Source organism: Balaenoptera ricei, chromosome 5 (genome assembly GCF_028023285.1).
Source record: "Balaenoptera ricei isolate mBalRic1 chromosome 5, mBalRic1.hap2, whole genome shotgun sequence".
NCBI lineage: Eukaryota > Metazoa > Chordata > Mammalia > Artiodactyla > Balaenopteridae > Balaenoptera > Balaenoptera ricei.
This window is the reverse complement of record NC_082643.1, coordinates 90,549,311-90,573,992: the sequence shown is the minus strand read 5'-3', so window position 1 is coordinate 90,573,992 and position 24,682 is coordinate 90,549,311. Positions and strand designations below refer to the sequence as shown.

At 47.2% G+C, this 24,682-nt stretch overlaps 1 pseudogene; it reads right to left on the bottom strand.

Annotated features, from left to right (window-relative positions):
- Positions 1 to 23,328: 23,328 nt before the first annotated feature.
- Positions 23,329 to 23,828, bottom strand: LOC132366563 (large ribosomal subunit protein eL21-like; annotated as a pseudogene).
- Positions 23,829 to 24,682: the final 854 nt, after the last annotated feature.

Sequence of the window (24,682 nt, the reverse complement as noted above, 5' to 3'; positions counted from 1 at the left end):
CCCCTGACATCTCTGGTCAGGAATGCAGCTTGCTGGGGATTCTGAAGGAAAGAGCAGGGGGGGACGTGATCAGCAGGCAGGACCATCAGCGTGTGCCCAGGGACCTCGGTCTGCCTTAGCGAGTGAAGGCTCTGCCCTCGGCCGGCTCTCAGCTGAGCATCCTGGGGCTCATGTACGGGTGGACATGGGCCTTCCAGGACCCTTTGACCACCTGAGTCCTGGCAGAGCGAGGCTCTGGCACCCCAACTTTGTTTTTAACTTCATAAGTCCTTGAATCTGACAGTAGGGGGAGGAAATGGTGGCTGAAGGCAGATCCATACTTGCAGTTTTGCTGGCTGTGCCAACGTTTATAGTTTGCAAACATTGGGTAAAAGGATCCAAGGATGGGATAGGGGAGGGGTGGCTTGGCTCAATTTGCACGGGGCGCTCTGGATTTTGATCATGTACGGGCTGGGAATATATTCATCCCGCTGGGGGCTTGAGGGCACAAGAATAGTACTTCTTAAACTTTAATGTGCCTAGGAATTACCAGGGCTCTTGTTAAAATGCAATTGTGTTTCAGTGTTTGGGTGGATCCCAAGTTTCTGCATTTCCAGGAAGCCCCAGCATCAGCGGGACCGCACATGGAGAAGGAAAGGGACAGAAGGCTCTGCAGCTATTGCTATGGGGTCAGGACTTGGAATTTCCAGGAACAGGGTTCCCAACAGCACCCTCATTATAATGAGCAGCTGACTCTCTGCCTGGGCCACTTAGCCCCCACCAGCAGAACCCCTCCCCAAGCTTGGGTACCCAATCCCTTGAGAGACACATAAGATAAATGTTTGGATGGGGTCTTCAGGGTCATTATTCCCCTTTACCCACTCTGATTTGTCCTCTAAGTGTTAGATTCTCCTCTGCAGCTTCCAGGGCTGACCAAACTGGACCAAACTGGACCGAACTGAAAAGAGTAATTGCCTCTTCTAGGCCACTACTCTGACCTAGATCATATAAGCATGATATGTGTCACAGTGTGATTGCGATGATACATCTATGTAACTGTCACTTCTGCGATCCTTGAGGGTGGGAATAATAAGGCAGTGCCCGGTGCAGATCATATATTTGTTGAATCAGTTATGCGTTATTCTCAATCTCTCTTTCTCAGGAGGCCCCAACCTCACTTCCTCGGAGACATTTCTAGGTTAAATAGCACCAATTTTCTCCAACCTCCACCCTCCCTGTTCAGGGGAGTTGAAGACATTGACTGTCAACCTTGGCTCTGTTTTAGAATTAATGGAGGTGTTTTAAAAATACTGACTCTGGGGCTTCCCTGGCGCTGCATTGGTTAAGAATCCGCCTGCCAACGTAGGGCACACGGGTTCGAGCCCTGGTCCAGGAAGATCCCACATGCCGCAGAGCAACTAAGCCTGTGCGCCACAACTACTGAGCCTGCGCTCTAGAGCCCACGTGCTGCAACTACTGAAGCCCACGCACCTAGAGCCCGTGCTCCGCAACAAGAGAAGCCACTGTAATGAGAAGCCCGTGCACCGCAACGAAGAGTAGCCCCCGCTCGCCACAACCAGAGAGAGCCCGCGCACAGGAACAAAGACCCAATGCAGGCAAAAATAAACAAATTAATTAATTAATTAAAAAAAAATACTGACTCTAATCCTCAGAGAGTCTGACTTAATTGATCTGGGCCTGGGCTTCAGGATTTTTAAGAACTCCCCTATGATTCTCACGTGTGGACAAGTTTGAAAACCACCGGAGGCAGGAATTGTAGGTTAACACCCAGCACTTCAGCCTCAAGTGAGAACTGCCATCAGGCCCCTTCTAATCATGGGTCCCCCAGTGCCGGAGAGCAGGCTCTTTCTTACCTTGGGCTTGAAACTAAGCTCCTTCTGATGAAGGGAGGCCTTAGGACTACATAGATCAGGAACTAGTGGCTGGCATAAGACCGACCTGGGTTCAAATCCCAGCTCCACCATTTAACTAGAGGTTTGACTTGAGGCCATTTTCTCAGTCTCTCTGAGCCTTGGTTTCCTAACCAATAAAATGGGATAATGGTCTATTAGTTTCTACTGGGCAATAAACCATCCCCAAAACTTAGTTGCTGAAAGCACAACGTTTAAGCTTTCTCGCAACTCTGTGGGATGGCTGGTCTCTCTTCTGGTCTGGACTGGCTCTGCCAGGGCTGGATGGCCTAGGATGGCCACCCCAGATGTCTGGCAGTTGGCTTGATGTCAGCTGGGGTGATAGAGGTGACTCGGCTGGTGTCTGCATCCCCCATCATCCAGCAGGCTAGCCCAGGCTGGTTCGCATGATGGCGGTCATGGGGTTCTGGAAGCTGCAAGGGAAGGAACCACAATGTACTTTTCATGCCTCTGTTTGCTAATGTTCCGTTGGTCAAGGCTAGGCAAGGCCAGTCCAGAGTCAGTGTGGGAGAAATACCAACATAGCTCACCTTGCTATACCTATGTACATAAAATAAAATAAAATGAAATGAAATATAAAATAAAATAAAAGCCCCATTGGCGCTTCAGCCCCAGCAACTAGGACCTTCCTGGTCTTTTCCTTAGTACTCATGTGCTCATAATGATAATAAAGGTCACAATATATTTTGAGCCCCAGGAGTTAAGTCACTGACAAAAATTTCTTTGATGCGCAGGCCATCATTTTTGTGGCAAATGTTTCCTTGTGGGTTAGGTCATTAATTCATCCCAGTGAAAATTTTAAAATGAGTGCAAATGCCTCCCGCCTTTCTTCCCAGGAGCTTTATCATTCACTGGGAGAGGCATGCAGGTAAATGGAACCCAGAAGTCCACTTGAACTTCAGATTTATGTCTGTCTGCATGTGTTTTCTCTGCTTTTGCCTGTGTCAACCTGCACACAGAAAACCTTCCCCTTCAAAGTTCCACATCAGACAAATGTGTTTGTGAGCAATGGTGATTTTACTGGAGGCTTCACTGAGGAAACCAAAAAAGGGGCACCTGGTACCCATCACAGTCATCAGCTTAAACAGCCTATCTGGATGTTTCTGTTCTTCAAAGCTCCTCCTCTTTTGCTCACTTCCAGGAGAGTTTTATCCTCTTACCTCCCTAACACTTCCCTGGAGCAGCCTGCAGCCTCACTAGCTCCCTTCCCCTCTTCCCAGATTTTCTTGAAGAACTGCCATTCCTCTTTGTCATGCAGAGTAACACAGCTCTCTCTCAGCTCTCCCACATCAAAATATTTCTTCTTCTTCTATTTGCAAAATTAGACCCACCCACCTTAGAAGTCAGGATAGGAACCATCCTGTGCTACTCAACCATGCACTTCCAGATCTTATCCCTTACCTCATCCCAAAGGACTTACTGAGTTATTTATTCTGGTGTTTTCCCCAAGGAGACTTTTATGAGTAAAAATTTTCTCCATCTTCTTACAACCACTTCTAATATCAAGCATTTTGAACTTTGTGCAAGAGCAACAGGAAAGAGTGATACTTTCTAATGAAAGCATGAAGGAAGGCTTCCTGGAGGAGGTGACATTTGAACCAAGCTCTAATGAAACTCCTTCGAGAAAGATAGTTAGTAATTTTAAAACTAATGATTTTAAGATGTGTTCATCCTTCTGATTACTTAGTCTAATTCCTCAGGCCCCTGTTACATCCCTTCATGCAATCCCCCACCCCATCCTGATATTCACTCTTAATTAGAGACTGGACTAAAGGAGTTAACATGAGTTCCTTTTTTAGATAGTTATCAGGAGGGGACAAGAGGCCCAAGTTCTCCCTATTCATGTCATATGAAACATGGAAAAGAATCTTGGCCCTATAGTTTCAATTGCTCCCTTCAAATTGTCTATGTGTCATGGTTACTTTGGTTTTTGTTTGGCAGGGATTTATTGGTGTTTTTCACATGCTTTGGATCTAGACTAATCTTGGCACTTAGATGTCCCCCTGGCCTCACAGAATAAGATGCCTGGAATTGGTCATCAGAACAAGCCAAGGACTGCAAAGAAATTCCTCAGTAATTACTACATTATTTGGTTCTTTGTGTCAAAAATGAATTAGGTGAAAGAATTCATTCATCTCTTACTACACTGAGCGACAGAGGCAATTTTCCTCATAGGACTCAGGGCTAAAGTAGATTGTCTCCTAGACTTCCCTGCCACATTTAGCTGAAACTGAAATTCAGAGGGAAAAGATCTTCCTTTTGAGAATATCATCTCCTGAAACAAAAACATGAGTTTAACAGTCCACTTGGACGATGCAAAACTTTAATTTCACAAGGCATTTTGAAAGGTGTGTGTGCACGCGTGTGTTTTTAGGTCTCTTTCAGTTGCAAGATCAAACAACCCAACTGAAAATGGGGGTTTCAGTTGTTCACATAACAGAAAAGTCCGTGGTAGATTACCCTTCAGTCATGGCTAGATCCAGATGATGTTGCATGAGTTTTTTTCCCTCTCGATCACTCAGCTCTACTCTTCTTGTCAGACAAGCTCTTCCCACATGGTGTCATTATGACCGCCAGCAGCTTCAGACTTAATTCTGCCAGCTTCAAAACCCTGGAGAAATAGACGTGCTTTGTTACCAATAGTCTTTGCAAAAGTCTCAGCCTTCTGTCTCAATAGCCTAAAGGGATATGTCCACCCCTACACCAGTTTTGGTGACTCTGATTGGCCAGGCCTTGATGACACACTCCTCAAGCAAGGTGAGCGAGGCAAACCCCAACCAAACTACAGGGACTAAACTTTGGGGGAGGACTGATTCTCCAAAGAAAAAGTAGATGATATTCCCAGAAAGGGCAATGATTGGGCAAAACCAAGAGATGTGCATTACAATAAAATGCCTACTTAATGGTGAAATCACTAGAATGGGGAAAAAGGAAGGCAGCTGGTAGGGTGCAGGCAAAGAGCAATGGATAGGTCTGTACTAAGCAAATTTAGGTTGGCAGGCCTGATTTTCAAACCAGTTGCATTGACTATTAGTAAAAATGATAATGTCTCAACACCTAGACATTTCTTTCTAAATTTCATCTGAGTGTCCAGTAATGGCTGACGTTTATGAAGGTCACTGTCAACCGGGGTTGCTGGTTGATGACAGGCAGCCCGGTAAGCAGGCAGCTGCCCATCAAGACTGAAGGAAAGAGATTCAAAAGCCAAGGCGGAGAGAAGTCGGGAGCTTGGCCTGTGCAGTGCACCATGAGGGAAGGAGGGGAGGGGAGAAACCTCGGCAATTTGTTTTTACTATTTTGCTTGTTCTGGATACTGGGAGAGCTGCATATATTGGCTTCTGACTAATGAAAACAGAGGGGAAGCCAGGCTGGAAACCTGGCCGTGTTTCCGTGCACAATTAGGTTTGTTTGTTTAGGTCTCTTTTTATTTGTTTTCAGATGACTCAGATAGGAATACTGCAGGCCTTTCAAAGCAAAGTGTTCTTATGTGTATTTTGGGTCCAGGGCTTCCCAAGTGCAGAAAGCCTTGGCTCCCTGAGGTTATTTTCCTATCCAAGGGTTTTTCAAACTTTCAAGTGGAGCTGGAAGAAGGCTGTTGCAAACCAGGTTATTTTTCTTAGCAGACCCCAGCCTGGGGTTTCAGGGGGCACAGGGATCGCTAACATATAAACACAAAGTTCCCCAAACAGCACACAGGGCACCCATTGTGTGGATCTCCGGCGTGGCCTCCGCTGACAGCTTTACCATCTGCACGCTTGGTCCTCTCTGGAAACCTCTTTGTGAGTCTGCCGCCTTCTCTCCAGACGACCGAGTCCGGCGATGGACTCTTCCTTTGGAATCTCTCTCTGCCTATAAACTGTTCAGCTTTCAAGCCTTCCCACTTTCATTGCCGCGGGTTGGGGTCTGACACCTCCAACGAAATGCAGAGATATTTACCGTCTGGGAAGCTGCCGAGCACCTGGCTGGGTTCCTCTGCGTAAGGCGAGCGACTCCGCGGAGACGGATTGCTCCTGGTCAGTTGAACCCACATCCAAGGCATTGGGAAGAGCCTTTGGAGGCGCTGGGCAGTAGCCTTTCCCCTCCCCTTTGAGCAAGATGCAAACCAGACGACGGCGAGGACCACTCCAGGGTCCCTTCTTGGAGGCTTCTTCCCAGTAGCCCTGCCTCTGTGGGATAAGTCAGAGGACAGGGACAGCCCAAGGAGTCCTGGTTGTTTTCAAATACTAAGAGTTTATGTAGGTGGCAGAAGCAGGTTTCCTAAACTCCTTGGAAGCTAGATCCCAGCCTAAGAACCTGAGAGGCAGTCTCCCCTGCTCGGCTCGCCCATGTTAAATGGAGGAGACCGGCCGGCGTGCCGGCCAGAGAAGCACTTTATACTGAGTCACTGCAGCGAAACTTCTGTTAACCACGATTTGGTTTTTCAATGCTCCTCTCCCTCTGAATGAGTCTGTAAACTCTTCCGCTTTTAAGACTCTCCTCCTTCAGTGTTTGAAGTTTGAAACCTCGCGAAGCTTTTAGGAGAAAGATTTGTTCTATCGAAATTCACGCATCTCAGGAATTTCTTTTCAAACCACTGTCTTCTAGAGCTGTATCCCGGGGCCAAATGAAATTCTGCCCCATCTCCTGCACCTGCTACTGCTCTACTGCTGGGCCATGACAGGAGGCGCTGGGACAATGGCCCTGTGTCTTAGAAGATGGGGGTGCAAGTAGTTTAGCAGAGAGGTGAGCCCAGGAAGCATGTGAGGGAGAGAGGAGGTGACCCTGGGCAGCTGGAGCTCAGTCCTGCCGGGCACCCTGTGACAGACTGTGTGCAATATGACTCCGATCGTGTCACTGACGGGCAAGGAAGTTGCCCCTGGTGTTGGGGTCTGCTCCTGGTGTGCTAGCTCCCTGGAGCAGAGTGGAAGCCACTCTTGGAGCCAGAGGATGTCCTCAGGAGGAGAGAGACATGAAGCCCCAGGCCAGCGTGGAACTCTCTGGAGATCACTTCCAGGGTAGGGTGAGGGGCTCTGGAAGGGGCACCAGCCGTGTCTACAGCATCTGCTGTACCCTAAGGTGACATAAGGAAGGGCAGAGTCATCAGAAAGAGACGGGACTATTCTCCCTGGACTGTGTTTACTAAGGCAGGGAAGTGGGCGAATATGAATACCTGTTAACACTAGGAGAAACAACAAGGGCTGAAAAGCAAAAGGCTTTGATTCCACTCTCAGTTTGCTGTTCATCCATTTACTTAGCAGATATTTACAGCTGGCCCACCTGTGTCAGGCTGTGTGCTTGGTGCTGGGGTTCAGTGGGGAGCAAGCCAAGCTCTGGCTCTGCCTTGGAAGACCGCAGTCTAGTGGCGGGAGCAGACAAGCAAGGCGTTAATGCAAGTGAGTGTGGCAGCAGGCCGGAGGGGCCCCTCGTCTAGGCTGGTAGGGTCAGGTGTCCCTTCCTTGAGAAGGGAGGGGAAGAGTATTCCAGCGAGAAGGAGCAGAGTGTGAGAATGCCTGGAGGCACCAGTGCACATGTACAGAGTCGGGGCTGTTCTCTAGTCGGTGGTGAGTGGCAGTGATACGTGATAAAGATGGACGCCAACAAAGACCTGATCGTACAAGACCTTGGCGGCCACCTCACAGCGTTTACGCTGTATACCAGAGCAATGGGGAATGGCCTGGTATTATTGTTATTGTTATTATTTAATTAACATTTATCAATACTTATCTGTTTCATTGCCTCTTGAATCCCACCTCTTCCTTCTGCGTTCAATTCCTTTCTTCCTGAAGACCGTCTTTTAGTAGCTCTTCAATGACGACTGTGAGTGGTGAACTCACTCAGTCAAGGGTGGATCCAGTTTTCTTGGAGCCTGGAGCTTATGCAGTTTGGGGTCCTTCTTTAAGAGAAACAATGCCAACTATAAATACAAAGCTAAGGGGCTTCCCTGGTGGTGCAGTGGTTGAGAATCTGCCTACCAATGCAGGGGACGCGGGTTCGAGCCCTGGTCCGGGAAGATCCCACATGCCGCAGAGCAACTAAGCCCATGCGCCACAACTACTGAGCCTGTGCTCTAGAGCCCGCGAGCCACAATTACTGAGCCCGCGTGCCACGGCTACTGAAGCCCGAGCACCTAGAGCCCGTGCTCCGCAACAAGAGAAGCCACCGCAATGAGAAGCCAGCACACCACAACGAAGAGTAGCCCCCGCTCACCACAACTAGAGAAAGCCCGTGTGCAGCAACGAAGACCCAATGCAGCCAAAAATAAAAATTAATTAATAAAAACAAAAAAAGGAAGAAAAGAACCTACTGAATAGCACAGGGAACTCTATTCAGTACTCTGTAATGACCTATATGGGAATAGAATCTAAAAAAGAGTGGAAATATGTGTATGTATAACTGACTCACTTTGCTGTACAGCAGAAACTAACACAACATTGTAAATCAACTATACTGCAATAAAAAAATTTTTTTTAAGAAGCACACTTAAAAAAAAAGAAAGTAAATATTGACAAGAAAAGAAATCTCCACAGAGTTTAGAAAGCTGACAAATAAGACAAACAGTACAAAATCCAGAAAAATAACTTTTTTATTAATTACCTATAATATTTTCTAACTTCTCCTCATGATGGTGGCATTGGAAAGACCATAAGCCTTTTGGGGTTTGAGTAGGAGGAAGATGAGTTCGCTTACATTTATTTTGGGTTTCATGGGATATGTTAGGTGGTTTGAAGTCATTTCCGTGTATAATTTAGTTATTACGGGGCGTACAGATTTTGGAATGTCTTCCAGAAATACTCCTACCATCCAAATGCTGCCTTGCCTGGCACACAGTGTCAGAGGTTGGATGGAGATGCAAAAAATCCTACAATGCCCGGCACCAAAAATATGTGGATGGCTGAGAAACAAGGTTTAAGATGTATAGAGCCATATATAATTTTCTAGTCTGTGGAAAATTCTCCTGACATCAGAAATGTAGAGGATTCATTCTTATCCAATATCTAATCAAAATGGAAGTTTTCTTCCATTAAGAATATATTTGATAATACAGTGTATACAATTATAAATATACTACATATTTACACCCCGTATGTGAAAGAAATTTTGTAGGGGTTTTCCCAAAGTTGACAACAATCCTAAATATTTACGTGACACTACCAAAAAAAGAGTTGTAAAGCTGAAAGAAAAAAATTTAAATTATCAATAATGGAAAACAAATTTGGTTAATCATGTTAGAGGGGAAAATGTATTGTCTTTCTGGTCTATCTATAGAAAATGATATTACAAAATCACACATGAAGAGGTGATTAAAGACTATGTAGCTAAAAATTGAATAAATCTACATGCAATATGGTATCCTGGATTGGATCCTGGAAAAGAGAAAGGACGTAAATAGAAAAACTGGTGAAATAGGTGAGTAAATGGGTGGATACGATCACATGATTATTGATGATGCACAAATTCCAGGATGCCAGGATGCCAATGAAGCAGGTATTTGAATATTTGGATTTCCAAGAGCCAAAGCTAAAGCCAGAGCTGAAGAGCAGATATTAGCCAAATATGGAGGCCAAAGTTGCACTTTGTTGCATCTCTTGATAAAACCCAGCCCCTTACCATGAGGGTCCATTCAAGGTCAAATGATCACTCCCAGGACAGCCATGGCATCAACTCATGCGCCAACCACATGCACTAACCACTCATGTGCTAGCTGCCCTCGTTTTCAGTGTCCCTTTTTGGTTTGGACAGGAGGACATTTATCTTTCTTTCTTATCAACTCAGTTATGTATTTAAATTTCTAGGTGTTTTTTACATATATATATATGGATTTCCAAGTTAGTTTAGCTCATCAGTTTGCTGGGCTGATTTTCAGCAGGAGAGTGGCACGGTCAACTGGATGATTTATCAGTAGAAGGTAATTCTGGCTACAGTGTGGAGAATGGATTTCAGGTTTCAGGTGTGGGGTAAAACAAAGACAGAAAGAGCTGATTTAATTCCATTGCAGAGATGATAAATGGCAATTTGAATAAGAGGAATCAGAGCAGAGAAGGAGAGAAGTGGATGTATTGAGACATTTAGAGGCAAAGGAACAGAACTTGGCGGTAAAGTAGCTTTGAAGGCGGCGGGGGAAGGATGGGGAGTCTAAGATGCGCCCGGTGTGTGTGGGGAGCGGGGAGCAGCTGGGTGGATGGTGCTGCTGTTTCTTGAAGTAGAAACAGAAGAGGAGGAGGAGGAGAAGCCCTGGGAGGAAGACAAGGAGTTCAACGGTGAACGTGCCAAGTTTTAGATGCCTGTGTAGCATCCAAGTGGACATCACCAATTCGCAGAATGAAATACAGGTCGGAAGCTCAGGAGAGAGATCTGATCGACCTGGACGTGTGGATTTGGGACTTGCAGTGGACGTTAACTGTATACAAAGTGTTTAGAAGGTAGCCTGGTACACAGCAAGCACTGTGTGACGCTGACCTGTCACTAACGGTCACTGGAGTAGAGGAGACAGGCGTCGATGAAACCAATACAAATGTACAACTGTGCTGAGCTGATGCAGAGAAATACATGATGTCAGGAAGCCTGTAACGGGGGAATCTGACATAATCAGGAGAGTCGGGGAGGTCTTCCTTGAGGAAGTGGCACTTGACCAGAGACCTGAAGGATGAATAGAAGACATTAGGTAACAAGGGGAAGAATGAACGTTCCAGGCTGAGGGAACAGCATGTGCAAAGCTCTGTGGAGAAGGGATTGCAGGCACATGTAAGAAGTTAACTCTCATTACGGCTGAGGAACACCAGGGAAGCCTGTGTCTCAGGAAAGGCCTGTCACCTCTCTGGGAGAATAGACTAAGCAATTTACAGGGTCCTCCTTTTACATAGTCTCACATTCTGGAGTTTGGTGATACTCTTCTTTTCTTTTTTTTTTTTAAATTTTCAAGATGATACTGGTGGTGACATGTTCAGAGGAACTTCTCTAATAATAAACTGTAGAAATGATCCCTGAAAATATAGTCTTTGTGACCCTTTTAACTTCTCATTTTTGTAAAAAGAATTCTATAGAAAAATTGCAAGAATAGAATAATGAACTCCTATAAATCTCCACTAGGATTCACCAATTATTAAAATTTTGCCATATTTGCTTTCTCTATCATCCACCTACCTATTAATCAATACATTGTACATACATATATAATATCCATATCTAATTATAATACATATTATTGCCGAGCCATTTAAGAGTAAGTTACAGACAACACAACCTTCATCCTTAAACACTTCAGCATGCATTTCCTAAGAATGAGAGCATTCTCTTACATGACCATAGTACAATGATCAAATTCAGGACTGGCTCTGCAATCCAGAGTCCTATGCTCTCCTTAAGTGTCAAGGGCCTTCAACAGCAAACCTATACTGAGCACCTGTTGTGTGCAAGGTGCCATCCTCTGTACTGAGTGTTCAGACTGGTATGAGAAGCAAATCAATAGGCAGATATCTACACTGAAACTTGGAAAGAGCAATGGCAGATGCAAGCAGGAGTGCCAGGGGAATGTAGAGAAAGGAAATCTGGGCAGAGACATCTAGCTGTCTATCCCATATCCAGCTTCCTCTTCTTCCTCACTAACTGGGCCTTTGTACTACTAGGGTTTCCAATGTACCCAACTCAAAAACTACATTCTCCAATTCCTCTTTTGAGAGACCAAAGATGTATAAGCAGAAGTCATTGGTTAGAGCTTCTGGGAAAACTTATTAAAACAGCCTAGCCACCTGGGAGGCACACACTTTGGCTCTTGACCCTTCTTCCTTCCTGCTGCTAGGAATATCATTGTGATAACTAGAGCTGCAGCAGCCATCTTGCAGCCATGAGGAGGTATTAAATAGGGAAGTGAATGTTAGGAATGATGGAGCAGAAAGACACAAGGATCCTGGGTCGTTGGTGATAAAGTGGAGCCACCATACCAACTCTGAATTGCCTACTCCAAACTCTTTAAGAGGGAGGAATTAACTATCTCATTTAAGCCATTAATTGGGGTGTCTGTTACATATTATAGCTGCGTGTAGTCCTAGCTAATAAATCACCTGATACACTCTTGGAGATCCAGGGACAATTTGCTGCAGATTATGAAGAATAAGTAGGAAAGAATTGGGTAAAAGGGTAGGAGGAGGCTCCAGAGTACAGATTTTAGCTTAAGAGTAGCAGAGGCCACTGCAAAGATTTGAGGAGAGTCTCGGTATTGAATTTTAGCTTTAGGAAGCAATTTAGGTTTTGATAGCTACACTTAAAGGAGGGGAAAGAATGGAGTCAGGAAAACTAGTATGAGAGTTGATGTGACAGTCTCTGCAAGGAATGAAATGATCCTGAAATAATGCAGTACAACAGTGCTAAGAAAAAAATAGCAAGTGCTCTACTCTCAGCAAGACTTGGGGTCCCATCTGGGCTTTGCAACTTATTAGCTATATGACCCTGAGCAAATGACTTCTCAATGCCTCAGTCCCTTCCTATCTCCATGAGATTGTTAAGAGAATTCAATGAGGCCACGCATGCACAATGCTTAGAGCAGTACCTGGCACCCACTAAGTTGTTGCTGAGTCTGTGGCAGTGAAAGACAGATTCTAGGCAATAATGTAGAAGAAGATGGAATCAACAGAATGCTGACACCAGTTGGATGGTAGGAGGGGTGAGTAAGAGAGAGAAAGGAATTAAAAAGACTTCTGTGGAAGAACCAATCTGGGGAGAAAGACAATGATTCCAGTTTCGGATCTGCAGAGTTGGTGTTCTCTCTGGCTGTCCACATGGAGATGACCAGTGTTCACCTGCGTGGGTAGGTGTGGAGCCAGGCAAGGATCTGAGCTGGAGCCGGGATGGGGGATGAGATCACAGCCCACAGGTGAGTGGGTAGAATGAAAAGAGAAGAAGGCCAAGAGGGAGGGGCCCTGTGGCTGGTGCTGGTGGACAAAAAGGAGTCATCAAGGAAACTGAAGAAGACTGGGTTCAAGGTCACAGGAAAAGCAGAAGGAGTGTCCCAGGAAATTCAAAGGAGAGAAAATTTGCACAAAGAAGCGTCAGTAGTCCTAAGTGTGGCAGAGCTATCAAATAAGGTCTGAGAATTGGGCTTGGGGTTGAGCAGCAAAGAAGTCACTGGGGCCCCAGGGTTGTTAACTGAGGGTCAGCAGGGCCATCAGGACTCAGGGTGATGATGGGGCTGGAAGGCAGAGTGTGGTCAGTGGCGCTGTAAAGGAGAGTGAACGATCGGGGAGAGGGTTTGCGTGAAGGTGAGGAAAGAGTTATGCTGTAGTAGCAACTAATAAAGAGAAGAAAATGCAAGGAAAGTAAGATGCTAGAAAGAGCCTTAGGAAGATGAGAAGTGCAGACTCGATGTCCGTGAGAGGACCCAAAGCTGGGCCAGGGTCTTTGCCCCACGCCCAGAGGGTGGAAAATGGCCCACCGCGGGGCTGGGAAGCCCGAGTGCCCCGCGGGGATGGGCTGGGAGATTGTGGGGAGAATCTCCAGTCTGAGCTTCTGTGGACAGAGGAGGGCAGAGAGAGAGGGGTGCAGGGAGACGGAGAAGAAGGTGGACACTAGGGACCTGAACTTCCCCTGTGGGAGGACCGGTGCCACCAGCCCCTTGACAAGCATCCTCCCTGGGACCCTGTTCCGCCCGGGGAGCACCTGAGATTCAGGGACTCAAGGACCGCCTGGGGCCCGGACGCGCGTGTGAGCCCACGGTGGCACCTTCATCACCAAGTTCCACCGTGCGACGCACAAGACAGTGGAGCCGCCACAGAAGACACGGGGATGCGGCCCGGGACGGAGGAGGGACTGAAGTGATTTCGAAGGCAGATGCGTTAGAGGGGCCGGGCTTGAGCAGCGGAGTCGGACACCAGGGAGGGAATCGCCGCGGGAAGCGGCCCGCAGGCCACGCCCCAGCCCTGAGGTTCCCGGCGGCGAAGCAGCTCCCGCGGCGCTCGGGGTCTGCGAGCGCACCCGGGAGGGGGCAGCAGCGCCCCGCGAAAGCCGAGCTCCCAGGCCGGCGGGCTGGGGAGGAAAGCCGCTGCTCCCCGCAGGTGGACGGGGGCAACCGTGGACCGGGCCAGGCCGGGGCAGCGCCCCTCGGCACCCCCAGACGCCCCCCGCCGGCCGGCCCGCTGCCTCTGCTGCGCCCGCACGGGCCTGAGCATTCCTCGTGGGCCTCTGCTCCTTGGGGGCAACCTGCCGAAGCTGTACCCCTGACTGTGCGCAGAGCTCAGCAATCAGGGTCACCAGTGTCGACCTTCTTCTGCATCTCGCCCCCAGCTCCCTCTCTGTCCACGGAAGCTCAGACTGGAGATTCTCCCCGCAATCTCCCAGCCCATCCCCGCGGGGCACTCCGGCTTCCCAGCCCCGCTGTGGGCCATTTTCCACCCTCTGGGCGTGGGGCAAAGACCCTGGCCCAGCTTTGGGTCCTCTCACGGACATCGAGTCTGCACTTCTCATCTTCCTAAGGCTCCTTCCTGCATCTTACTTCCCTTCTGTTTTCTTCTCCTTATTAGCGCCCACTACTGCATAGCTCCCTCCTCCCCTCCCGCGGGGCCAGCCCCAGTCCTGGTTCCCACCTTATGAAGCAGAGACCCCACCTCTTGCTTGGGCCACTCTCCACCAGGCCCTGCTGTTCTGTGTGCTGTGAGCCAGGTGGCCTGCAGCTGTGCCAGGAAGGCCCATGCAGAACCCACCATGTAAGAGGGGCCTGGGCTGGTCCTCAAGGCTCGCTGGCTACTCGCCAGGCCTGGGAGCCCAGACTAGCCCCGACGTCCTGAGACTCAGAGTAGCCAGTTGCACAAATATAACTCACCACATATCGGATGTGAAGGGAAAACAGAGTAGCATTATTTTGCTTAGAACTGATCTGGTCTTTTTCCTCTGAGTCACACCCACTAGTTAGTGGGATGGGGAGGAAAAACTAAATGTCAATCCAGTTAAACTTTGAGCTGATATTTTAAACCCTTCGGATAATGTTTGGCCTTTAGGAAAAACACTCTGTGTCTTTGATAGCCCCTGCTCCCTCTGTCTCCCCACACTAGAGGCCCCAGAGTATGGAGGGAGGGGGGCTTTCTCCCCTCATGGCACCAGGGGCAGTGAGTTCTTTGTTCTCATGAAGGCCCCTGGATGTGTGCTGTCCATTGGTCTTTGCGGAGACTTTTTTTTTTTGGGGGGGGGGGTTGGGTCCTATTTGACCTCCTGGCCCCCAGTACTCAAGGTGTGACCCGTTCTTCCAGCCCAGGTAGCGCTCCCAATGATGATTTGGTGTCTCGGTCTCAGTTGGGCTGCAGGCCCAGCTCTTTCCATGGGCTCTCCACTCTGTTAGCTGAGAGGTCACCTTGTCTCCAAACAGAAGGCCCCCTCGGTGGGCCCATTGGCTTCCAGCTCTGCATCTGCCCCCCATGAGACTGAGGGTGGTCCAGGGAAGCTGAACTTCAGGCCTCACTCATGCTGACCATGCAGAGCTCCTTTTCAGTGACTGTTCCCTGGGTTCTAATGGGGGGGCATATGCAGTGGCTTCCTCCCAAAGTCCCAAGGGTGACACTCACTTCTCTAACACCCTCCCTCTGCAGGCCCAGAGGTGGGGACGGGCAGGATGGCCTGGCTCTTCTCGGTCTGTTTACCTCTTCCTCTTTTTTTAAGATTTTCAGGTAGAGAAAAAGGGTGGGCTCTTCTAATACCTCTGTCTCCTCCTTTCTGACTCCCACGAGGCCTAAATGACTGGCGTTGGCATCTCACTGTGTATATGGGAGAACGCCAAGCTTCAGGCTTTCTTTTTTCTTTTTTTTTTTTTCTTTCAGCTATACATATACATATATTCATTCTTTTTTAGATCATTTTCTCATGTAGGTTATCACAGAATACTGAATAGAATCCCCTGTGCTATACAGTAGGTCCTTGGTGGTTATCTATCTTATATATAATAGGCTTTCTCCTGATGTACTAAGAGAGGAGGAAGAAGAATCTGGAAAATCCCTTCTTGAGATAATGGTCTGGTTCCTAAGGCTGGAACTTCCTGCATAATCCTATTCTGAATGACCAAAGACCCAGTACCTGGGTATCTCTCTGGAATCCCTTCTGTAATCAGTAAGAGTCTGCACACAGATTTCCCTCCCCACCCCTATGTCCTCTCCCCCCCTCCTCCTCCCCCCTCCTTACTGCACACACAGTCCTCCCTCCTCCTATAAGCAAATGGATATCTAGGGTGAACCCGGGAGAGTGGGAAACAGAAGAGAAACGCCGTGTTAGTGCCTTAAAATGGTATCCCTCTTCCCCTCTCTTGTAGCCTAAAGAACTCTGCTCTCTTTGGGTCCCAGTTACTTAGCTTTTTTCTTGCTCTTACTGTCCTGTTAAACCCCCAGGTCTCTGTCCCTTCTGCTCACTTCCCCCAAGGGGCTTGTCAGCAGCAGCTCTCCTCCCAGATACCAGCTGGAGATGCTTTAGTTTCCTATCTGCCCTCATCACCCAGAAGCATGCCCCAGTTCCCCCCGCAGCCTCACCTACCATCCTGCACCTGTAGGTAAAGCCCAGAGCTTGGCAGACTTACCATTTGCATGTTACCATTCCTCGGATACACAGGATGCACTTTCCCACCTCCGTGCCATTGCACGTGCTGGGCCCCCGGCCCTAGCTGTCCATCATCTAGCCTTTTGCCAAGGCTCATCTCAATATCATTTCCTGTGTGAAGTCTTTCCTGACTCTGCGAAGTCAGTGCGAGAGTTCTGCCTCCTTTGAGGGCCTGAACTGCTTCGAACCCCTCGCGTCCTGCCCTGTATTTATAGCTAAGTTTATATTTCTCTCCCAACTACACTGAAATCTCTCTGAAGGCAGGAACTGTCTGTCACTCAGTCATGTATCTTCCTCGGGGCTCTGGGTTAAATTAAAAGAAGCATGATTATTGATAAGAATAGCCCTAGACCAAATTTTAAAGTAGGTCCAAAGCATATCAACTCACACAAATAATTTAATTTCTTTAATCTCAGTTTCCTCGTTTGTTAAATAATTGAGTTGGTTTCCATGATGTCTTAAATCATTTTCATCTCCGACAAGCTGTAATTCTGCCCATGCTCTCCTGTGACCTCTGTGTGCGTGTAAGGGTGCTCGTGTGTGTGTGTGTGTGTGTGTGTGTGTGTGTGGTGGTGGGCAGGCATCACTACCTGGGGAGGCCAGGTGGAGCACTGGAAGAGCACAGGTTTTAGATTAGGACAAACCTGGGTCTAAATCCAGGCTCAGGCGCTCGGCTGCTGGGTGACCTCGGGTGGGCCGGCTTCTCCGAGTTCAATGGAAAATGAGAAGGATCACTCATCCCCTCAGTGCTGAGCGCTGCGTTGGGTTGGCAGCTGGGAATATGGAGTAAATACAACATATCCCCTCTCTGCAGGAGGCATGAGTCCATTAGAAGGAGCAAATCCTGAAAACAAGTAAACATAATCAAGTGTGGAAGTTCTCTACAGGAAAATGTCCAGGACACAGCAGGGGCACAAAGGAGGGAGAGATAGATAGATAAGCAGATTCCAGGGATGATCGGGCTGGGAGTGGGACAAGGAAGGCTTCCCTGAGGACGTGAGACAGAAGGGAACGCTCCTGGAACTTTTGGGTGGAGAGAGAGAGAAGCAAGGGGTGCCAGATCCATTACTGTCATCGTGAGCCTTCTCTGACCCAGATTGGTGAGGCCTAGGAAGCTTGGATCCCGAGTGCATTTCCCGAGAGGTGGTCACAGCTGACATTTAGACCACTAGGCTGGGCCCGGATCCTACTGGTCTCACTCCAAGCCCCAGTCCCTTTCTCTGTGGTCGATGAGTCATTCCCAGTACCTGAGGTGGCCTCTGAGCCACGACTTCTCCTCAGTGAACTTTGCCCAGCTAATCTCTTTCAGGGAAGAGCAGTGCCTGAGAAAAGGCAACTAGTTCCATAAGAAGTGACCCCTCCTTAAACTGCCCCCTTTACTGGGTCCAGGGCAGATGCTTTCTGCACAGAATCCACAGGAGTTTCTACCAAGGGACAGTCTGATAAACAGCATTAGCCTGAAGAAGCTGTTCAAACGCCATGCATTTTGACACTTGGCAGGATTAGCAAAGCACCTCTGCCCTCGGAGGGTGGGAAAGTTTCCAGAATTAGTCTGCCTGCAGAAAGGGAGGTTGAGCAAACAGGCATATTGTTTTCTCATAGCTGTCTCTCTTGGTAATGTTGGGTTCGGCCAGCCGTGCATTTTTGGAGTGTTACACAGGCTTACGTTTAGCCTTCATCAGAGAACAATTAGGATGAGTGTGGGGAGAAGCCAAAGGGTCAGGGACAGCAGATGGGCCTCCACTTAAGCAGTTTAGAAGCTCGGTTGCCCCAAGGGAAGAAGACCCATTTTGGCTGGAGGAGCTGGGAGTTGGGTAGAAAGAAGCAGAATGGAAAGAAGGCAGAGGGCCTCTCCTTTCTGAAATATCCCTTTGGGACAAGTCTCTGTATCTTAGGCAGTTGATTTAGTTTTCCACAAAGAAGCATCGGCAGCCCTGGCAGAATCAAGAAGCCAGAGGCCTGGTGCCATACTAAAATAGCAGCATTGCTGCGTTTTCCAGCTGAGGGATTACTCCTTGGTGAGCCAGAGACATTTGGAACATCATTTGGAAGCAAAACCACATTTTTTTTCCAAAAAGAAAAAATTTAAAGGAAACTTTGCATGCAGTGAAGTCAGAGCTTAACTCTTAAGGGGAAGCAGTACAGGGGCAACCATTGGATCTTTGCTGATGGAACCCATGCTTCTGGGTGCAGGATGAGTTTCCCTTTGGTGAAAGGTCAGCTGAGGTGCCTGTGAGGGGCAGAGGGCACTGTCTTCCAGAAGGAGTGGTTGACAGAATGAAAGTGCTAGTAAGTTGGTAGAAAAGTAGAAAAGGTAGAAAGAAAATTGTGTGACTTAGCCTTTGCTGAGTAACATTCCATCCCCAAACTCAGTGGTTGAAAACAACCACCATTTTATTTGTGCATGGCTCTGGAGGTCAGCAGTTTGATTAGGCTCAGCAGCGTGGTTCTTCTAGTCATCTCACCTGGGGTCAGCTGGCTGCTACCATTTGGCAGCTCATAATGGGGTTGGGTAGTCTAAGATGGCCTTCCTCACTTTTCTAGGCATGGATGCTGGCTCTTAGCTGGGCTGTGTGTCTCCAGAAACCAACCTTGGCTTCTTCGCACGGTGGCTAGGTTCCAAAAGCAGCAGGAGAGAGGGGAAGACTCAACTCACAATCATTTTCCAGTCTCCGCTTGTGTTACATTTGCTGTCCCATTAGCAAAAGCGAGTCACATGGCCAAGCCCTGAGTCCATGTGGGAGGAGACGACACCAGAGTGTGGATACAGGGCGGGAGCCCTGGTTCCGCTGGGAGCCATTAATGTGACTGTCTACCCGCAAGAAGGAAGTAGATCCGAAACGGAATCGAACACCCTAACCTCAGCGGGTTGCAAACCACGCGAGTCAGAGTCCAGATGAGCTCAAGCTGAGGGAAGAAAGACCAGAGAATGGTCTTGTTGGGTTTTTGGAGCAAGACTGCTATTTCCTGGGGATGTTGGAGTAGGGAGACGCTTGTCTTAGTAAGAATCGAGTAACTCAAGTGAGGGTCATTTTTAGCATCTCATAACATTTTATAACATCCTCTTCCTCCATATTTACATATATATCCAAATAGATACAACTTGAGATTCCAGCCTATGGGAAAGATGACGGTGTAGCTATAGACTCTAAGCAGGAAAACAGACACTCCACTCTTGGTTTCCACAGCGAATGGAATTGGTTATACTCATGATGAAGGAGGAGAGAGCCAAACAAGGGTCAGTGAGGCACCCTGGGGATGATCAATAGCAGGGGGGCTTAGAATCTCATAAAAATAACTCAGCTGGTGTCTTCCGGAAGCCCCTCCTCAAACTCACATCTCTGGGACCAGGTCAGGCAACAATGTCCAAGGCTGACTCTCCCATCCCCACTTAGGAACACCTGACAAAACTGTCCCCTTATTCTCCTTCTACCCAAATATCTTCCCACAAGCCCACTCCTGGAAGTTCACCCACTTCTTTACCAGACACAGCCAGTCTTACATGGATGAATCCAGATAGGTTCAGGCCAGGACCACACCCGCACACACACACCTGCACACACAAGCACAAGCACTGCTCACTCTGTACTACCCCAGCCTCTGCAAGAGTGCTCAAGGAATAATAAAAGTATCTTTTATTAAGCACCCTTAATGTGTCATATACCCTATACTTCATTTCTTTACTCATGTGACAACCCTGCAAGCAGGCCCTGTTTTCATTTCCAAGTAAGAAAATTGCCGTATGCAGAGCTTTTGTCTCTGGCCGCAGCTTGCACAGAAAATAAGCAATAAGGTCAGGATGTCAATATTATGACATAGTATGAGTGTGTTTCATGTTTGGTAATTGCAATCATTGTTGCTTTTGTTGTGGTCATCCATGTACAATGCTTGGTGTCAGTCTATTTATCTCTTGTAAAAATAAAATACAGTGTGTGTGTGTGTAAAAAAAAAAAAAATAAGGTCAGGATGGTAAGTCAGGTCCATCTAACACCAAAGCCCATGCCCTTCTCCTACCATGTTGCCTCTCAACATATATAAATGACATTTTATTCTTGTCTTGGCACCATGTTTTATTTTCCCTAAGAGACTTGAACAAGTGGTTATTTACTTCCAAGGTTCCTAGTACCTTTGAGGACCAAAGAGTGCCACCTCATGTTGAGTGGTCCCAAGATTGAGTTTATCTAAAAATCATCACAACCAGTGTGCTATTTTATGCTCCTGTATGGTCTCCCAAGGACTGCTGTTGTTGTAAGATGAGTGTACTGGAGGATTGACCCTGGAGGTGATATAGCCCAGGATCTGGAGGCCATTTAGCATTGTGGTTGAGAACACAAACTTTGGCACTGGGCACAGCCTTGGGAAAGGAATTTTCCATGGGCACGCACAGCTGCGTCGTAGCTGGGAGTTTGGGTGATGTCAACACGAGACTCAGCCCAGGCAGGCCAACCCTGTAGAATCTTAGCAGCAATATGGATCTGAAGAGTGGGGGCGGGGGGCAGGCTGGGGTGGACACAAATGTTCAAACTATAGCACATACCATCACAACGCAGAATAAAAACCAAAGTCTTCACCATAACCCTCAGCCCTCCACGTCTGGCCCCGCACCTGGACCTTGTCTCCTGCTTTCCTCCCAGCTTACTCTATGCTTACATTGGCCTTGCTGTCGACTAGCCCTCAAATGCTTCTACCCCAGGACCTTTGAACTTGCTAATTTCTCTGCTTGGAATGTTCTTTCCAGAGATATCTGCCCTTTCAACTCTTTCTGGTGTTTGTTCAAATACGAGGGCTTCCCTGACTACCCCGGTGAAAAGTGCAGCCCGGTCGCCTGCACTGCCTGTTTCTCTTGCTTGCCTTATGTTTCTCTGCAAAATCTACTCTATCATTTACCTAATTACTTTTGTACTGTGGGCCTCACCCCATGAGACTCCTGAGGACAGAGATTTTTTTTTATCCTTTTTTGTCCACTGCTATCTACCCAGTGCCAAGAACAGTGTCCGACACATAATATTTGTTGAATGAATTCATCTGGGATCTAGCATCTGAGAAACAGTCTCGCCCACGCGCCATGAGAAAGCAGAGCATGATGGTGAAGTGCACAGGCCACCTCTGTGCTTCCATTGTTTGTTCATCACACAGTAATCCAGCTGTTCCCAGCTGTCACAGGGCACAACGGTGAGCTACTTGAGGGTGAAGGCTGTGTTTTATCATTCTCACACTGTTTTTTCCAGCTTTACCAAGATATGATTGACAAATAAAATTGTAATAGATTTAAAGTGTACAATGTGATGACTTTCAACATATACCGCTTCTTACCTCACAGCACAGGGCCTGGAGCCTAGGAGTTGCTCATTAAATATTTGTTCAATTTATTAAAAAGCAAAAAAAAAGAGCTGAACATAGAATCTGGAAGCACCCATGATCAGCTTTATCTGTTTCCCAGTTTCGCCTTGGGACAGCTGTATACGAAATTTGTTCACTTATTTACTTACTCAGTCAACAAATGCAGCTTTGCAAAATCATGGGATTGCTATTATTATAAACAGTGTTCTTGAGAAATGCAAAGGCCGATTCCACTCATGCTTTCCCTAGAAGTGTTTTTCTTCCAAATAGAAACCTCAGTGCCCCCATCCAATCAGCACAGATCTCAAAGGCTCTATGTCTGGCCAAGCACAGGGCATTTTTTTGCTCCCCAGTCCCTGCTCCAGAATTTTGGAGAGCATTTCCCTGCCGAAAGCCCTTCCCACCCCTTAAGTGCATTGACGGCCGCTCACCACCATAGCAGATGTGTGGTCACAGGCAATTAAGTGGGTACAGGCTGTTAGCGGACAGACAGCATAAAGTATGCACGAGCGAGCCAACAAGCAAACAGTGGAAACCAGAGTGGTGAGATGGCTGTGCCCGCCCAGCCACTTGGAGAAGAGGGAACTTGCTTGCTTTCTTCACTTCCCAGCACTTCCTCATTGCAGCACTAACCGTCCGACTGGCCATAATCCTTGTTTGATACGTGACATTCCAAGAGATGGAGAGATTTGCTCATCCTGCCCGTGGGTCAGGGCACCGCCCCTCACAGTCACTCCTGCCTTCTTTTCAGTTGTCGACTCCTGAGTGTGGCTACGTTCTGGGAAGTTCAGTAACCGTAGATATTTTAGGTGAAACCTCCCATTTGGATTGAGAGCAGTTGACTACCATATTTCAAGTCTCTGTCTGGAAGAAAAAATGCTTTCAGAGGAAAATGAAACTTCTATCTCCATACCAGCTCATTCCTCAACCCAGAGAGGCCTATTCCAACTGTGGTTTGGGTCTGTGTTCGGTTCTTTCCAGTTCCTTCTGCATGGTCCTATTTTGCACAGACAGTATGTGGTAGTAGTTACGATTATCTAAGTAAAAAGGATGGAAACTTACATACAACAGCACACATGATCTCAAATGCATTATTCTAGGTCAGAGGTCCTCAACCAGGGGTGATTTTGACCCCCAGGGGACATCTGGCAATATCTGAAGACATTTTTGATGGTGACAGTCTAGGAGGGAGATGCTGTTGGCATCTAGTGGGTGGAGGCCAGGGATACTACTAAACATCCTACAGTGCGCAGGACAGCCCCACAGCAAAGTGTGATCTGGCCCCAGTGTCAACAGTGCTGAGGTGGAGAAAGCCTGTGCAAAGTGACAGAAGTAGACTCCAAGGGCTCCATACTGTATAATTCCATTTATATGACATTTTGGAAAAGGCAAAACTGTAGGGAAAAAGAATACATCAGAGGCTGCCAGGAGCTGGGGCTGAGGAAAGGGGATTGACTTCTAAGGGGCACAAGGGAACCTGGGGGAGGATGGAAATGCTTTCTATCTTTTTTTTTTTTAACAGTCCAGGTCTTTTAATTTTCTTTACACCCATCATGCCATGAATTCATAGGGAATCGGCTCCAACAGTTCAGGCTCCTTTCCATTGGTTCTCAAGAGGTGTGCTTCTCTGGGTGGAGCAGGCTGGAGCTTCAGGTGAACCCAAGTACCTTTATCTTTGGCTTCCTTCTTTTTCTGATCATTTTCCTTCACCCGTTTCAGGAAGCTATCTCGGCTGTCAGAGTGCTTAATATGCTCGATACGCACATTAATTCTCTTGGCAAGAATCTTGCCCTTACCTTGTTTGTTTACAATGATGCCAACAGCATGCTGGGTAACATTGTAGACTCTCCCAGTTTTGCCATGGTAACATTTGTGGGGCATTCCTTTATGAACAGTGCCCATTCTCTTGATATCTACAATATCACCTTTCTTGTAGATTCACATGTATGTGGCCAAAGGAACAACTCCACGTTTTCTAAAAGGGCTAGAGAACGTGTAGCGGGTGCCCCTCCTCTTTCCCTTTGTGTTGGTCATTTTGGTGAATTACGGGAAGATGGTGGTTACCGCCGAAAGGCTGCTTTCTATCTTGATTGTGGTGGTGGTTACACACATGTATGTGTTTGTCAAAACACACAGGACTGTACACTAAAAAGGGTAAATTTGACCTCTGTAAATTACACCTGAAACAAACAAACAAAAAACTCAGCTTTATTTGAACCAAAGCCATTCTGGAGAAGAAAGTACAGGGGGAAAAGTGGCCACCAAAAAAATGAGAAACAGAGGTCTAAGGGGTAGAAACACAGAGGGACAGGTTTTTTGTTTGTCATTTATAACTAAATTATTGACTTCTCAGCAAATGACACCTTATCAAAAGTTACTTTGTAGTTATTGACCAAAAATTCTATAAAACAGCTTTATTGTGGTATAATTATCATGCAATGAGCTTTACAAATTTAAAGTGTATAATTTGGTGTTTTGACTTGTATATATATCTATATACCAGTTAAACAATTATTACAATCACAATGAAAATATCCATCATCCCCCATATCTCCTGTTGTCCCTTTATAATCTTTCCCTCCCTGAAAAATCATAACAGTACTTATCTCATAGGGTTATTGGGAAAATTTAAATGAGATCTGATCATAGAGAGGGCCTGTTGTACACCTTGCTTGCTTGCTTTAGTAAGAGGAAGCTATTGTACAGTGGAAACAACCTAATAGCAGAATAACTGTATTCCATGCCCGGATTTACTGCTTGTTCTTGGTATTGGGCTGGAACAGAGGTGAAGGTTGAATAAATGAATAATCAATGCAAATGTGCTCAATAAATGCTTCTTGAATGAATGAATGAGCAAATGAATGAATGAATGAATGCACCAGATCTGTGTG